This window comes from Stomoxys calcitrans, chromosome 4 (genome assembly GCF_963082655.1).
Source record: "Stomoxys calcitrans chromosome 4, idStoCalc2.1, whole genome shotgun sequence".
Classification (NCBI taxonomy): Eukaryota; Metazoa; Arthropoda; class Insecta; order Diptera; family Muscidae; genus Stomoxys; species Stomoxys calcitrans.
This window is the reverse complement of record NC_081555.1, coordinates 98,030,869-98,047,680: the sequence shown is the minus strand read 5'-3', so window position 1 is coordinate 98,047,680 and position 16,812 is coordinate 98,030,869. Positions and strand designations below refer to the sequence as shown.

Genomic DNA, 16,812 nt, shown 5'->3' with positions numbered 1-16,812 from the left:
CTCCCTGTCCCGGAAAACGACCTCCAAATCGCCATCGAAGAACGATCAGCCCAGCACATAGTTCGTCGAGTGGCCACTGCCATACAGTCGTCTCACGCCATTGACCATCTGCAGAATAAACAATGCCCAAAAACTGAAAAGCGTCTTGTCACTGACTCCCCCGCTCTGAGGGCGCCGCACACTCTTTGTACACATGCCTAGGACTGAGATTAAGTAGAGCATTTAGTGCTGCTCTCGGAGCACTCCTTCTCGCTCCAGATTTCAGCATCGTCAAAATATCCTATAACCTCTTAAGAGCCTGATGCTACAGCAGGCATCCATAGTTGAGAATCGGCCGGACCAGAATAGTGTACATCTTGTGGATCGTCCCTGGTGCCTAGGACTAAGATAAGGTATAGAATTTAGTGCTGCTTTCGGAGCACTCCTTTCAGCACCGTCAAAATATCCTATAACCTTTTAAGAGCCTGATGCTACAGCAGGCATCCGTAGTTAAGGATCGGCCGGCCCACAATAGTGTACATCCTGTGGATCGTCCCTGGTGCCTAGGACTAAGATAAGGTATAGAATTTAGTGCTGCTCTCGGAGCACTCCTTTCAACACCGTCAAAATATCCTATAACCTCTTAAGAGCCTGATGCTACAGCAGGCATCCGTAGTTGAGGATCGGCCGGACCACAATAGTGTACATCCTGTGGATCGTCCCTGGTGCCTAGGACTAAGATAAGGTATAGAATTTAGTGCTGCTCTCGGAGCACTCCTTTCAGCACCGTCAAAATATCCTATAACCTTTTAAGAGCCTGATGCTACAGCAGGCATCCGTAGTTAAGGATCGGCCGGCCCACAATAGTGTACATCCTGTGGATCGTCCCTGGTGCCTAGGACTAAGATAAGGTATAGAATTTAGTGCTGCTCTCGGAGCACTCCTTTCAGCACCGTCAAAATATCCTATAACCTCTTAAGAGCCTGATGCTACAGCAGGCATCCGTAGTTGAGGATCGGCCGGCTCCATCTACTACCTATTGAGTTGTGACATGAGTAGAGCGCATTTAGCCTTTGTTGGACTCACTCATCAACGTTCCTTCTCCAGCTAAATTTCTGGTTAAGAATAACGCCCAAGTATTTGGCGTCCCGAGGGAGCAGCAGCTGCACTCTATCAAGGACCGGTGCCCTGAACTTGCCATACGTCCTCCATCTGACGAACAATACCAGCACTGTCTTTTTGGGGTTTATGCCAAGTACATTGGTCCTCAGTCATCTAGAAATCTTCCATAGCGCGCCCTGAAGGATATCCGTGATAGTAGAGAGAAACCGAACACCATTCAAAATGTCGACTTCTTTTGCATAGGTAACCACATTCACTCCTTCCTGCTCGAAGGACCTGAGAATCCCATTTATAACTAAAAACCACAAGACAGGGGATAAACCCCCTTCCTGTTACCTAGTCACAATCTTCCTCATTGAGCCCTCAGCCAGCGATGCATTGATTATTCTGCCCTTCAGCATAACATCAATTCAAGTCACCAGAAGAGGGGCGACTCTGATATCAATCACGAAGTAAGGACCCAAATTTCACGTTTTTAAAATTCCCTTCTATTGGGTTGCCAAAAAGTAATTGCGGATTTTTCATATAGTCGGCGTTGACAAATTTTTTCACAGCTTGTGACTCTGTAATTGCATTCTTCCTTCTGTCAGTTATCAGCTGCTACTTTTAGCTTACTTTAGAAAAAAAAGTGTAAAAAAAGTATATTTGATTAAAGTTCATTCTAATTTTTATTAAAAATGCATTTGCTTTCTTTTAAAAAATCCGCAATTACTTTTTGGGCAACCCAATATATTCAAGAATGCCGCAAATATGAAGACGCCGGTTCCCATGTTTCCCATTTTGTAACACACTACGCCGTGAAGAACACTATCAACTGACCGACCCATGATGTAGGCATGAGCATTGCCAGACCATGCTCCCTCCATGGAGTACCACAAGATGCAAAGAATGGTCTGCGTGGGAAACACGGGAGCTAAGATCTACACTGCAAGCGGGTTTGAAGGCGATGTGGGAAATGCAACCCATTCAGGTTTATAATATTCAGAACTGGGCCGCCATGGTTGCGCTCACGCTCAGGAAACTTAGCAAGCTGAAGTACAATGGGTACAGCTACAGTTCCATTCTATATACTGGGGATGCTAATAGGATCATCAGGTTCGATTTCCTGAGGGAGAGTGATAGAGGAGTGGAACGCGAAGGCTGTTTTTGATAATAATAATAATACCTCGAGAAGAGATGGCTCCAAAAATGGATTCAGGGATGATAATGGGGGTCCACTACCGAGCCACTGAACACGGAATGTAGGTGGGACTGCCGAACGGGTGTACCGGATTTAAGGCAGAGGACTGTGAGGCTGTTGCTAGCAAATGAAAACCTGGGAAGGATTTACCCTCTTCTAAACTCAGGTTTTATGTGTACAGTATGGAGGCCTTGAGTTCAAGGACAGTTGTTGTTGTTGTTGTAGCAGAGTGTTGTAATCTGAGGCGGCAGCCCATGCTGATGAAGGAGTTCATCGGATCAATCCGGTACGTAAAACCGGCTGCCATGGGATTCAAGAACAGTGAGGTGGAGATGCGTAACGGAATGTTTAGACTCGGTGAATAAACACCGGCCTCATGACAAAGTGCTAACCTGGGTAAGCAGACATGTTGGTATTCTAGGAAGTGAGAAGGCGGACGAATATACAAGGAAGGGCAAATCGAATGCGAGCTATCCAATCGTCGGTCTTGCATGCATAGTTTTAATGAATTGTTTATTGCGATATTTCGGTTGACTTCGTGAAACCATTATCAAGGATTTTATGTGATGTTGTTTGCTTCATTGTCAACTATCAAATGTTCACTGCGGATAATTAAAGGGTGATTTTTTTGAGGTTAGGATTTTCATGCATTAGTATTTGACAGATCACGTGGGATTTCAGACATGGTGTCAAAGAGAAAGATGCTCAGTATGCTTTGACATTTCATCATGAATAGACTTACTAACGAGCAACGCTTGCAAATCATTGAATTTTATTACCAAAATCAGTGTTCGGTTCGAAATGTGTTCATTCACCGTAACGTTGCGTCCAACAGCATCTTTGAAAAAATACGGTCCAATCATTCCACCAGCGTACAAACCACACCAAACAGTGCATTTTTCGGGATGCATGGGCAGTTCTTGAACGGCTTCTGGTTGCTCTTCACTCCAAATGCGGCAATTTTGCTTATTTACGTAGCCATTCAACCAGAAATGAGCCTCATCGCTGAACACATGAATGAACACATTTCGAACCGAACACTGATTTTGGTAATAAAATTCAATGATTTGCAAGCGTTGCTCGTTAGTACGTCTATTCATGATGAAATGTCAAAGCATACTGAGCATCTTTCTCTTTGACACCATGTCTGAAATCCCACGTGATCTGTCAAATACTAATGCATGAAAATCCTAACCTCAAAAAAATCACCCTTTATTTTATTTTAAAAACAAATGGTAAACAATTTTAATGACATTTAAAGTGTTCCTAAAAATCAATTCGTAATTGCATTTAAAGAACTATGCCGAAGCGTAGTAAATATTTTAATTTATGAAATGAGTTGCTTTGCATTTCACCCCAAAGGGCATTGCGAATAACCAAGTTGAACAAAAGTTGTGCAAATTGTTGAACAAACAATACTCATATATGGTGGTGGTCTCTGTCTGTTTTTCCCCTGAAAACTATTAAGTGAATGTGCATTTGGTTGTTGGTCCGGTGATGGTGATGGTGCTGTTGCTGCTGCTGATTCTGATGCTTATGATGATGCTGATGCCTTTATGCTGTTGCCTGATGATGGACTTTAATTAGTATTCAAGAATTCTAGGGATTACGTTGAAACAAAAGCTGTCTTAGAATACAAATTTTATTCTGTTCAAAAAGAGTTTTTTTTTGGTATTTCTCATGGGGAAAGCATCTACACGAATAAAAAGTTTGTGGGTAATGTGAAAAATGTATGAGCAAATATGAGAATGGTTTAATAGATATGTCGGATATTTCAACAAAGTGTTGGGCTTACATTTCGGGATTGAAGTCAATTTGAAGCTTAACAAGGCAGTTGATTTGAATAAAAGGCAAATTGCAAGGATACCATAAAACACAATCATTTCAGAGAAAAATTTATAATAATTTATTTCTGGAACCCATAAATGAAAATTATGTTAAAACGAAATAATCACAGCCGAATGGGGTAGAATTGAGCCCAAGTTGTAAGCAGTTGTTATAGAACATGTGCAGATTAACCTGAACCAATCTAAGCTGGTTTTGGAAAACCTGCAAATCCATCTTCACGAGGAGGACCAAGGGAACGATATAAAGGTTTTAAGCAGCAGCGGTTACAAAACAATATTCCTTCAGAATAACGGTGAGCTTAGAGCGTGCCTGAAGTAAAGAACAGCCTAGACGCCTTTTTATGCCCTCAAGAGTACACTACACAATAGCTAGCATAGAGTTGATAAACGAAAAACATTTCCTTATCTCCTCTTGTTAGTTGGTTCACTTGCGAGACTAACAAGCAAGTGTACACCGCAGCTAACATCATTGGCTTCGCCTGGCTTAGGGAACCAGTCTATCATAGCAGCACTGAGGACGACACCATCTGACGCACTGAATTTAATCCTACATCTTATGCCTCTGGACATTGTGGCTACCCAAATTGCAGCGACCACTACCGTGGGTTAAGGGAGCTTTCTCATTGGTCATGTGGCGGCTACTGACACTGTGTTATCCTTGAAACAATATCCGATATTCCAGGCAGTGTAGATTACACCCTACCTGAGCCGCTTTTTGTTAAAAAGGACTGCACCACTATTCCTGATAGAACCGATATCCCTGGTAATAGAATCTCTCAACGAGATGGCTGAAAAGTTCAATATTCACCTGTTCTCGGTGCCAGGCCACAGTGATATTCCAGGGAATTGTAAAGAGTACGAGCTTGCGATACTATGAACTGCCTCACACATTCCAGGGAAACTGGACTCAGCGGGAATCCCTCTAGCGACATGTAAACTAACTTTTTAGGAAAAGGCCCGAAGGACAATGAATAATAGATGGTCACAACGAGGGGTCTGTGAGCATTCCAAAACTAAGTGGCATAATCTTGACTTAAAGAGTTCTACCGCTTTGCTGTCACTGGCTGGAACAGACGTCTCAGTCATTGTGTGCGTCATGACATGTCTAATCGGAAAACATGCTGACAGACTGAAAGTTGCCAGTAACGACTTTTGCAGAAGCTGTGAGGACATCGAAGAAGAAGAAGAAACTATAGAACACCTTCGGTGTGTGTCCCGCACTAGCAGTCAGAAAAAGTTCCACATTAGGTTCTCATTCTTTGAGAACCTGTCTGATTTAGCGGAAGTGAACATTCGCAAGTTGTTGGGCTTTTTAAAGCGATCTGGATGATTCAACGGTAGGAACTAGAAGGCATCTTCCTTCTACTGCTCCTGTGGTATCACAATGAACGAAAACGTCTAAGTGAATCTGATGGCAGACTGCTACTTAAACCTAACCTAACCTAGAGTCGTCCGTTCCTTCATGACCTTGTTGAGAAAATGAATTTAGGTCTGGGTGACATGCTGAAATTTCTCGACACTTCGGACTGAACATAACTGAAATTGTAGTACAACGAGATATCAGCTATTGTACGGATTGTTTGATTTTCCCAATGGTATTTGTATACCCACCACTCTAGTAGGACTAGCATTCCGTTAGGGGATATACTATCTAGTCATTCCGTTTGCAATACCTCGATATATTGATCAGCGACCCCATAACATTTCCATGACATTCTAAGTCGATCTAGCATGTCCGTCTATCAAGCCGTGGAAATCACGATAGAGGTCGAACGCGTAAATTTAGCTGCTTGTAATTTTGCACAGATACTTCTTATCGATGTAGGTCGTAGGGGATTGCAAATGGGCCATATCGGTTTAGATTCCATATAAACCAATAGCTTCCATATAAACCGATCTCCTGATTTGACTTCTTGAGCCCCTGGAATTAGAAAGCGAACGTTTTTTAGCTTTTATAATAGGGGACCCACCATCTGATCAAATTTTCATATAGATTTTTTTTTTTTGACGAATTTCTGCCTGAAATGGATTTTTTGCATTTGTTATGCATTCTTTACACACAAAAATTTGGTCTCCCCTGTCAAAAATCGAAAATAGAGCAAATTTTCACAAATTACTAAAAATTCTATCAAAATTTAAAGTTTTTCCCTTTCTAGCACAAATGAATCTCAAGTAGCTCTTACTTCGTCAATTTTACGAATTTTTCAAATAAGATTACATTAATGGATTGTTGAAGAAGTTCGCTTTTCATAATGGTATCACTCGTTTTAATAATCAAGCATATTTTAGCCTTCTTATCTAATAATTAGCAAGCGGACGATTTTCAGCTTTAATAATTTTCACATCGAGATTTTTTGACGAATTTCAGCCTGAAATGGATTTTTATGCATAACGAATGCATAAAAATCCATTTCAGGTTCTTAGTACAAAATAATTTGCACAAATTCCTAACATCTGTGCCATGTATGGTCCAAATCGGTCAACAACCTGATATACAATAGCTCCCTTATAAACCAATCTCCCGATTTGACATCTTGAGACCCGAGAAGCAGCAATTGGTAGCCGATTGGGCTGAAATTTTGCACGTAGTGTTTTGTTACGACTTCCAACAATTATCCCAAGTGTGGTCGAAATCGGGTTTTGCGTGATTTGGTAGAATTTTGATATGTAGCAAAATTTAGGGCATTCAGTCAAGGATAACACAGTTTCCGTAGCCGCCACATGACCAATGATAAAACTCTTTTAACTTCACGGCAGTGGTCGCTGCAATTTGTCTAGCCACAATGTTCAGAGGCATAAGATGTAGTATTAAATTCAGTGCATCTGGTGGTGTTGTCCTCAGTGCGGCTGTGATGCACAAACAAGCCATCCTTTGACGCCGGTTCAGTATTGAGTAGTAGGTGGACTTTTGAAGCGCCGTCCACCACCATATGCCACCATATGATTCAACGAATTTAATGCGATTAAAGCCTTGAGGATATAGGAACTTTCTTTGTAATCCGATAGCTGTAGTGTGCATTAAGCAGAGATCTTAGCAATAAAAGAACAAAATGTGCCTTTGACTCACGCATATTTCTTAGCAGGGTGGCTGAACTGTACAAAATTCACCTGTTCTAGACACCGGGCCACAGAAATATCCAAGACAAGCTTGTCAAAGTAGGAACTGTCTTACTCATTCCAGAGAACTACAATCTGTGGGCCTTATTTTAGCGATTTAATAGCTACTACTTCGAAATAAGGCCCATAGAGTAACGGATGACAGATGTTCAGGAATTGGGGCTTGTAAATGCTCCATGTTTATGTGGTCCACTCTAAACTTGCAGAGGTCTACCGTTATGCTGCCTATGGTTAGAACAGAATTCGCACTTATCGCGTCCTTCAGTACGGACATTTTGAGAAATTTTTCCTAAATTTTGTCCAAGTTTTCTATGATTATGAAATTTTGAATAAATTGCTATGACAAATAAATTTACATGAGATTTTTTTTCAAGAAGAAAACTAATTTCCAAATTTGATTTAATTGTCATTTGGTAAATTTAATTTAGTCTTCATTTTTTCATGCTCTTCAATACTCATAGCTTCTCATTTCCATAATGCTTCCTCCATCTCTTTGCAAATAGATATTATCGCCTCCCATACTTTTTTCTTAGTTTCAATAATTCACCAACTCCATGGCAGATGGCAAAAAACAGAAACACAAATGAAAGAAGAAAAAACCGAAAGATTAATAAATCTTATAAAGGCAAAAACTAAGCTTAAAGCGTGGACAAAGTGGTGACAGGAAATACTGGTTATCTTCCATATCCACAATTTGAAACTGCTCTAGCACCAACGACGTCATTATTGAATGAGTGCATCTAATGTGATTTTTCTTTTCAGTAGTTTTCCTTTTTTTTTCATTTCCATATGGGCGATTTGCCTATGCTGCATATAAAAGTGGTTATGGTCTTGACCATCACCATTTGGCCACACTCGCCATGGCCCATGGTGATGCGCTTTGGTTGATTTGTCCAATATTACCATCTCACTTCTGTGTCAGTCCCAATATAGTCTTGGATAAGTAAAAGTAGTCATGTCCAAAGCATATTTGTCTATGAGATGGTTTTTCTACGGACAATGCAACTAAACTACACCAGACTCCAAAAAATAAAGCAATACTGTTGAAATGAAAAATTCAAAGAAAATTTCTTTGTTTTAAGGAAATTTTTTTCAAAATTAAGATTTTGTGGCCACCATCATAGGGAATGGAGTAATACAAGCCCTCGAAATACGATTTATTGGGTTGCCCAAAAAGTAATTGCGGATTTTTTAAAAAAAGTAAATGCATTTTTAATAAAACTTAGAATGAACTTTAATCAAATTTACTTTTTTTCAAAAGCAAGCTAAAAGTAACAGCTGATAACTGACAGAAGAAAAAATGCAATTACAGAGTCACAAGCTGTGAAAAAATTTGTCAACACCGACTATATGAAAAATCCGCAATTACTTTTTGGGCAAAATACTATTCCATGGAATACCACATTCTTTATAGTCTTAATGTTCTTATTGGATCTACCTATATCCTCTCGGCTATCTGTCCTTTCAACTGTGGCAATCACAATAGCGTTCGAACAAATAAGGATATCCGCTTTGCTCAGATACTTATTATTGATGTGGGTCGTTGGGAATTGGAAATAGGCCAAATCGATTTATGTTTGGATATAGCTCCCATATAAAATGGTTCTCTATTTTGAATTCGTTGGCTACTAGAAGCTTTCATTCTTATATGATTGGGCTAAAATTTTGCACTTAACATTTTTTTATAATTTTCAACATCCCTGATGCGTATGGTCCATATAACTCATATATAAACCGATCTCCCGATTTGACGATTTGATTTCGATCACGTTCAAAATTTCAGCTAAATCGGACAACAATTGCCACTTCCAGGACCTCAAAACGTCAAATCGGAATTATGAGGATTGTTTGAAATCGTGCCCGCATTCTACGTGAAACATTTCAGCCCGATCGCATAATAGTTACGGCTTCAAGGAGTACAAGGGGTCAAATCGGAAGATCGGTTTTTATGGGAGCTATATCAGGTTATGCACCGATTCGGACAAAACTTGGTATGATAATCCTTATCGAAGTAGCATTTTTGATGGGAGCAATATCTAAATCTGAATTGTATGTTCCATGTGGCATCCCTAACGACCTGCATCAATAAGACTAGCTTAACGCGTTCGCCCAACCGACACGGGATAACTGTGCCCTGGATCTTTGAGCTCCGAATTGAGTGGTGTTCATTGGCGCTTCAAGAATCCTTATCGAAGTAGCATTTTTTATGAGAGCAATATCCAAATCTTAACCGTATGGTCTATGTGGCATCCCCAACGACCTGCATCAATAAGACTAGCTTAACGCGTTCGCCCAGCCGACACGGGATAACTGTGAGCTGGAACTTTGAGCTCCGAATTGAGTGGTGTTTATTGGCGCTTCAAGAATCCTTATCGAAGTAGCATTTTTTATGGGAGCAATATCTAAATCTGAATTGTATGGTCCATGTGGCATCCCTAACGACCTGCATCAATAAGATTAGCTTAACGCGTTCGCCCAACCGACACGAGATCACTGTGGGCTGGAACTTTGAGCTCCGAATTGAGTGGTGTTCATTGGGGCTTCAAGAATCCTTATCGAAGTAGCATTTTTTATGGGAGCAATATCCAAATCCGAGCCGTATGGTCCATGTGGCATCCCTAACGACCTGCATCAATAAGACTAGCTTAACGCGTTCGCCCAACCGACACGGGATAACTGTGAGCTGGAACTTTGAGCTCCGAATTGAGTGGTGTTCATTGGGGCTTCAAGAATCCTTATCAAAGTAGCATTTTTTATGGGAGCAATATCTAAATCTGAATTGTATGGTCCATGTGACATCCCAAACGACCTGCATCAATAAGAAGTATCTGTGCACAGTTTCGTGTGACTAGCTTAATGCGTTCACCCAGCCTACACGGGATAACTGTGGGCTGGAACTTTGAGTTCCGAATTGTGAGGTGTTCATCGTTATCACGCGACGCTTAGCCGAAAGCTACAGGCGAGTTAACAGGTTGCGGATTGTGAAAAGCTTCATATTTATGCGGAGTAGCACCAAATGAGGCAACGGGCTGTCAGCGATTTCCTGAGGAGAGTGTCAGTGCTGGGTCAGGTGGAACTGACTCTTACTCTTATACTGAGTGCCAATGATACTCGAAATGACAAGGCGATTTATTGGCGTCTTCAAATAGCCAATGGCCAACATCAACGTCTTTTCCCAGGTTAGGGGCGGTTGGATGAGAGCGTAGGATCTTGGAGCAGGATGCTCGGGATAACGAAGGATACATATGCGATCTCACATAACCGATGCAGTTGAGGCTCTGGGCCAGTGACCCGCTCTCGGAAAATTATAAGGATTTCACTGCGAAACAAAAGAATAGTATCAACTAAAAGCGTGTAGTTTGGCCGGCCCGAACCTTATATAACCTTCACCGTGGATCTCATTTGTCAAGTTCTTTGAATGACTTTTTCAAATATATATGAGCTATATCAAGTCATTGACCGGTATGGACCGTACATTGCACGGCTGTGGCAAATGCAAATTTTGCCCCTGAATATTCCACCAAGGAACAGAGGCAAACTTCTCACATATCAATGAATACAGTCCGATTCAAGTTTAAGCTCAATGATAAGGAGCCTCCATTTTATAGCCGAGTCCGAACGGCGTGCCGCAGTGCGACACCTCTTTGGAGAGAAGTTTTACATGGCATAGTACCTCACAGCATTAGGAGGGGAAAACCACCGCTGAAAAATTTTCTGATGGTCTCGCCAGGATTCGAACACAGGCGATCAGCGTCATAGGCGGAGATGCTAACCTTTGAACTATGGTGGCAAGGCTGTTAGAAGTCATAAAAAACATCACCTCCAAAATTTCAGGAAAATCGAGTAACAATTGCTCCCTCCAAAGGCTCAGAAAGTCATATTGGGAGATGGGTTTATATGACAGCAATATCAGATTATCAACCAATTAAGACCATTGGAATTGGAAGTCATACCAAAACAACATGGCGAAATTTCGACCAAATTGGATAAGAATTGCGCCCTCTAGAAGACAAAGAAGTCTAATCGGGAGATCGATTTATATGGCGACTACATCAAGTTATGGACTGATTTAGATCATACAGGATACAGGTGTTGGAAGTCATACCAAAACGATATCTGCAAAATTTCTGCCAAATCGGATAAGAATTTCGTCCTCTAGAAGCTCAAGAAGTCAAATCGGGAGATCGGTTTATATAGCAGCTAAAACAGGTTATGAACCGATTTAAACTATACTAAGCACGATTAATGAAACCGGTGCTAAAACATCACGTGCGAATTTTCAGCCAAATTGGATAATAATTACGCCCTCTACAAGCTCAAGAAGTCAAGACCCAAGATCGGTTTATATGGCAGCTATATCAAAACATTGATCGTTTTGGCCCATTTACAATCCCAACCGACATACACTTATAAGAAGTATTTATGCAAATTTTCAAGCGCCTAGCTTTACTCCGTCGCAAGTTAGCATGCTTTCGACAGACGGACGGACGGATGGATGGACATGGCTTTATAGGGTCTTAGTAATGAGGAAAAGTAGTATACCCCCATCCTATGGCTGAGGGTATAAGAACGGACTCCCTTAACATTCACGACCCGCGAAATGAAAAAAAGAACCATGATCTGCGGATCTGCACCGGGAATGTTCGGGCTCTTTATGGAGAAGGTGCAGTATTCGCACTGGTGGATGTATTGGAAAAGTAAAGGGTGATTTATAAAGAGCTATAGGAAAGTTTTTCAAAGAAAAACGCATAAAATTCACAAAAATTCATAAAATCCTTATTTGAATCGATAGTATGGCCAAGCCGAAGATGTTCGAAAGTGAAACAAACCAAACTATTTAAACCAGTGTTGCCAAAAAGGTAATAGAAAAAAAATCATCCTTTACAAGGCAGATATTAGTGCCTTACAGGAAGTGCGATGTCCTATATTATAGCTGCCATGGAACGAGGTATGAATTTGGCCGTCGATTTATGGTTAGTGGGAGACTGAAAAAGTCTCTAGCTTTACTCCGGAAGATGGTAAGTTAAGTTTTTCAACATCAACCCTCTTTGAGACCACGATCCGAAGGAAGGCACGAGCGCCTAGAGAGAGATAACGACCGGTGCTCGCCCATGATATTAAAATCGTTCTGGGAGATTGTAATGGGAAGGATAATATCTTTGTTGAACAGTGGGAAAATTAAGCCTCCACGAGATAACGTCCAATAATGGGATGAGGCTAATAGATTTCGCCGCGGCAAAAACATGGTGGTTAACAGCACCAGATTTCAACATAAAAAATTTACAACGGCACATGGTTGTCCCCAGATCAAGAAGTAAGGGACCAAATTCATCACGTTGTGATGGATGGAAGGCATTCACCTAGCGTATTAGATGTACGATCGATTCGTGGAGCGATCATAGATTCGGATCATTGCCTTGTTGCAGCAAAGGTCCGCACCCGTCTGAACATGGCGAAAAAAGTACGATCTGACACTGAACGGAAGATGGCAACGGCATAAACCACTCGACTGACCCAACTGCTTGATGAAAGCACCCTTGTCCCAATGATATAATGGCGCAGTGGCAATTCATTGCCCACTCCATGGAAAATGCCTCAAAATCCGTACTTGGGCACAGGAGACCTCCCCCCAAAAAACCCATGGTATGACTAAGAGTGTCGAAATCCTACTAAAACCAAGACTACGGCTTGCAGAGCAACCGTGCACTCTGCAGCAACGCGCCAGATGAAAGTGAGGTATCGGAAGAAAAGGGGAGAGCAGACAAATCTATTCCGCAGAAAGAAAAAAGGAAATGGAAAGACATGAGTGTGAGCGAATGGAGATGTACAGCAATCAGAATGAAGTCCGCAAATTCTACCAAAGAATTAAATATCAAAACGATGGCTTCAGTGCAGGCACATACATAGAAGGAAATCTGGTAACTGAACCGATATTGTACTTGGGATATGTAAAGAACATTTTTAACAGCTGCTAGCAATGAATCATGTCCTTCAAGATTATACAGCAGAACAAATCTCAGATGATGGTATAGAATGTTAAGCATCTAGTCAGAATTAGGTCCAAAAAGCAGTGACCCGACTGAAAAACAACAAGACAGCAGTAGCAGACGGGTTGCCCACTGAACTATTTAAGACCGGAGGCGACATGCTGATAAGCATATGCACCAGCTTGTCTGTGCGATGTGGCTAGAAGAACGCATATCCGATGATTGGAACCTCTGCATACTATGTTCCGTATACAAGATAGGAGACAAGACGGAATGTGTCAACTACAGAGGAATACGCCTCCTCCCCATTGCATACAAAATGCTCCCGGACGTACTGTGTGAAATATTCAAACCTAAAGTCAATGAGATAATTGGGCCCTATCGATGTGACTTTATACCTGGTAAATCCCCATATACCAGATATCTATAATGCGCCAAATTCTGGAAAAGACTCGAGAAGGACAAATCTACAAAGCCGCTTTCGATACCCCTATACGTTTAAAGGTTTGGTAAACTGCAAACTTTGCCCATTAACATTCCACTAAGGAACAGGAGCAAACTTCTCACATATCAATGAGTGCAGTCCGATTCAAGTTTTAAGCTCAATGATAAGGGACCACATTTTTATAGCCGAGTCCGAACGGCGTGACGCAGTGCGACACTTCTTTGGAGAGAAGTTTTACATGGCATAGTACCTCACAAATGTTGCCAGCATTAGGAGGGGAAACAACCGCTGAAAATTTTCTCTGATGGTCTCGCCAGGATACGAACCCAGGCTTTCAGCGTCATAGGCGGACATGCTAACCTCTGCGCTACGGTGGCCTCCTCAATGGTTTGGTAGCCCTGCAAAATTAATAAGATTGCAGGATGACAATTTGCTGATGCAAGTCCCTCACTAAGAATAGGAAGGAATTTCTCCGAACAATTCAATACCAAACGAGGTTTCAGACAAGGATAAAGCTTATCGCGTGATCTCTTTAATATCCTGCTGGAGAAGATTATACGAGATGCACATGTGAATACGAGATGCACATGTGAATACGAGATGCACATGTGAATAGATTAGAGAACACAAGCTACTCACCTATGCCTACGACATCGATATCATGGGTCGGCTGACGGAAGTAGTTACTGCAGCTTTTGAAAGAATCGAAAGAAAATTGTTGAAAATGGGTGTGGCAGTAAATGGAGACAAGACAGAATCGATGGTATCAACTCCCAAAACGCCTTGCACAACCGAGCAAATAAAGACAAGTAAAACAGACATTAAGTTCGGCCGGGCCGAACTTTAGACACCCACCACCTCGGGTGTTTATGTAAACCCCCTTTCGCCACAATCTGATGCAAATTGGATAACTTATGCACCCAAATTCGGCACGGACATTGAGTGGTCTAATATATATAAGTCACTGTTGAATTTTGTATGTAAAATTTCGGGGAAATCGTATACAAAATAAAGCTTTTATGGGCTTCAGACCCTTTATCGGCAGATCACTCGGTATGGAAGCTATATCTAAATATTGTCCGATACATACCATATTTGGGATGGAGGGAGACCTAAAACTACCCACTGTTTCAAATTTCAACGAAATCGGGTAATAAATAGAGAATTTAGGGGCATCATCCCTTATCGGCAGATCGGTCAACATGGCAGCTATATCAGAATATAGTCCTATCTAAACCATATCACTGATTCAAATTTCAAAGAAATGAGTTAAAAAATAAACCCATCGTATGGTAAAGGATATAAAATTGAAAATATTTTTTATGAAATCCTTGTAGATTGGTGTTATCGTTTCAGCCTTAGAATTCTCTTTTGTATGAAGTAACTTTGGAAAAACGCTAGAAAAATATTAAGTTGTAGAATAAGAAGAGTTAGGACCAAAGTCATCGTCGTGTGGTGCTGTAGGTGCCACCATGTCTAACGACTGGGTGTGAATGATTTTAAGCTTTTGCCTAGCAGCAGCTTTTGCATTTGCTAGCCAACCTTAAAATTAAGCAGAATTATAATAAATGTCTGTTAATTTATGCTTTCATAGAAGGAAAAAACCTTAAAAAAATTGTTTGTTATGAATGAATGCATCGCACATCATCGCATCACAATGCCGAATGTGCAATTTTCATAATTGTTAGCTACACCCAAAGTTTAGTGAATGGCAGTCGAAGGACAGTGCGACAATGATAAATTCGCACTATTAGCAAACAACGGACTATTTTCTATGTCCATGTTATGATTTGCTTTCTTTCTATGCTCAAGGAAACAAAAGACAACAATTATTCACATTCATTTCATATGGCGATGGCATTGTACAAAGGATTTTTTTTTTATTTTGCTTTCAAAATAAAAAAAACAAAATCATGGTGCAATTAAAAACATTTCAAAACACTGATGTCTTAGCATTCGGAGACAACAGTGAAATAAATGGATTTAGCACAAAATATGTAAATACAATGGAATTTATTTACATACTCGTATAACAAACAAGTAAAAAGGCATTAAGTTCGGCCGGGCCGAACATTGGACACTCAACACCTGGGGTATATATGTAAACCACCTGTCGTAATAATCCGGTGAAAATTGGATAATTTATGCTCCCAAATTCGGATATGGAGATTGAGTGATATAATAAATATAATTCGCTGCTATATCCAAGTATAAACCGATCTGATCCATATAGGACTCGAATGTCGAAAAGACTAACATAAGTCATTGCGTCATTTTTCAATTTCAATTTTAACGAAATCGGTTAATAAATACGCTTTTTATAGGCCAAGACTTTAAATCGGCAGATTGGTATATATCGCAGATATATCCAAATCTGGATCGATCTGGGCCAAATGGAAAAACGATGTCGAAGAGCCTTATATAAGTCAGTGCGACAAATTTCGGCGAAATCGGACAATAATTGCGCCTTTTATGGGCCCAAGACCTTAAATCGAGAGATCGGTCTATATGACAGCTATTTCCAAATCTGGACCGATCTGAGCCAAATTGAAGCAGGATATCGAAGGGCTTAACCCAACTCAATGTCCCAAAATTTCGGAGAAATCGGATAATAAATGCGCCTTTTATGGGCCTAAGACCTTAAATCGAGAGATCGGTCTATATGACAGCTATATCCAAATCTAGACTGATATGGGCGAAATTGAAGGAGGATGTCGAAGAGCCTAGCACAACTCACTCTCCCAAAATTGTGGGTGAAATCGGACAGTAAATTAACCTTTTATGGGCCCTAGACCAAAAATCGAGTATTCGGTCTATATGGCAGGTATACCCAAATCTGGACCGATCTGAGCCAAATTGAAGCAGGATGTCGAAGGGTTTAACCAAACTCACTGTTCCAAATTTCGGAGAAATCGGATAATAAATGCGCCTTTTATGGGCCCAAAACCTGGAACGAGAAATCTTTCTATATGGCAGCTATATCCAAATCTAGACTGATATGGGCGAAATTGAAGGAGGATGTCGAAGAGCCTAACACTACTCAATCTCCTAAAATTTTGGCGAAACCGGACAGTAAATGAACCTTTTATGGGCCCTAGACCGAAAATCGAGTGATCGGTCTATATGGCAGCTATA

The 16,812-nt window shown here is 40.9% G+C and overlaps 1 protein-coding gene across 3 annotated transcripts in view; it reads right to left on the bottom strand.

Annotated features, from left to right (window-relative positions):
- LOC106095989 (uncharacterized) overlaps positions 1-16,812 on the bottom strand; it is a 173,435-nt gene that overhangs the window by 26,380 nt on the left and 130,243 nt on the right. The window contains exon 1 of one of the 3 annotated variants that reach the window (XM_059366623.1): positions 7,196-7,581. The exons of 1 other annotated variant lie outside the window; for it this stretch is intronic. The gene's annotated coding sequence lies outside the window, so the exon portion shown is untranslated. Of the gene's footprint in view, positions 1-4,076; positions 4,144-7,195; positions 7,582-16,812 lie in introns of those variants that run through there. One more of the 3 variants, XM_013263476.2, reaches the window with a different exon arrangement.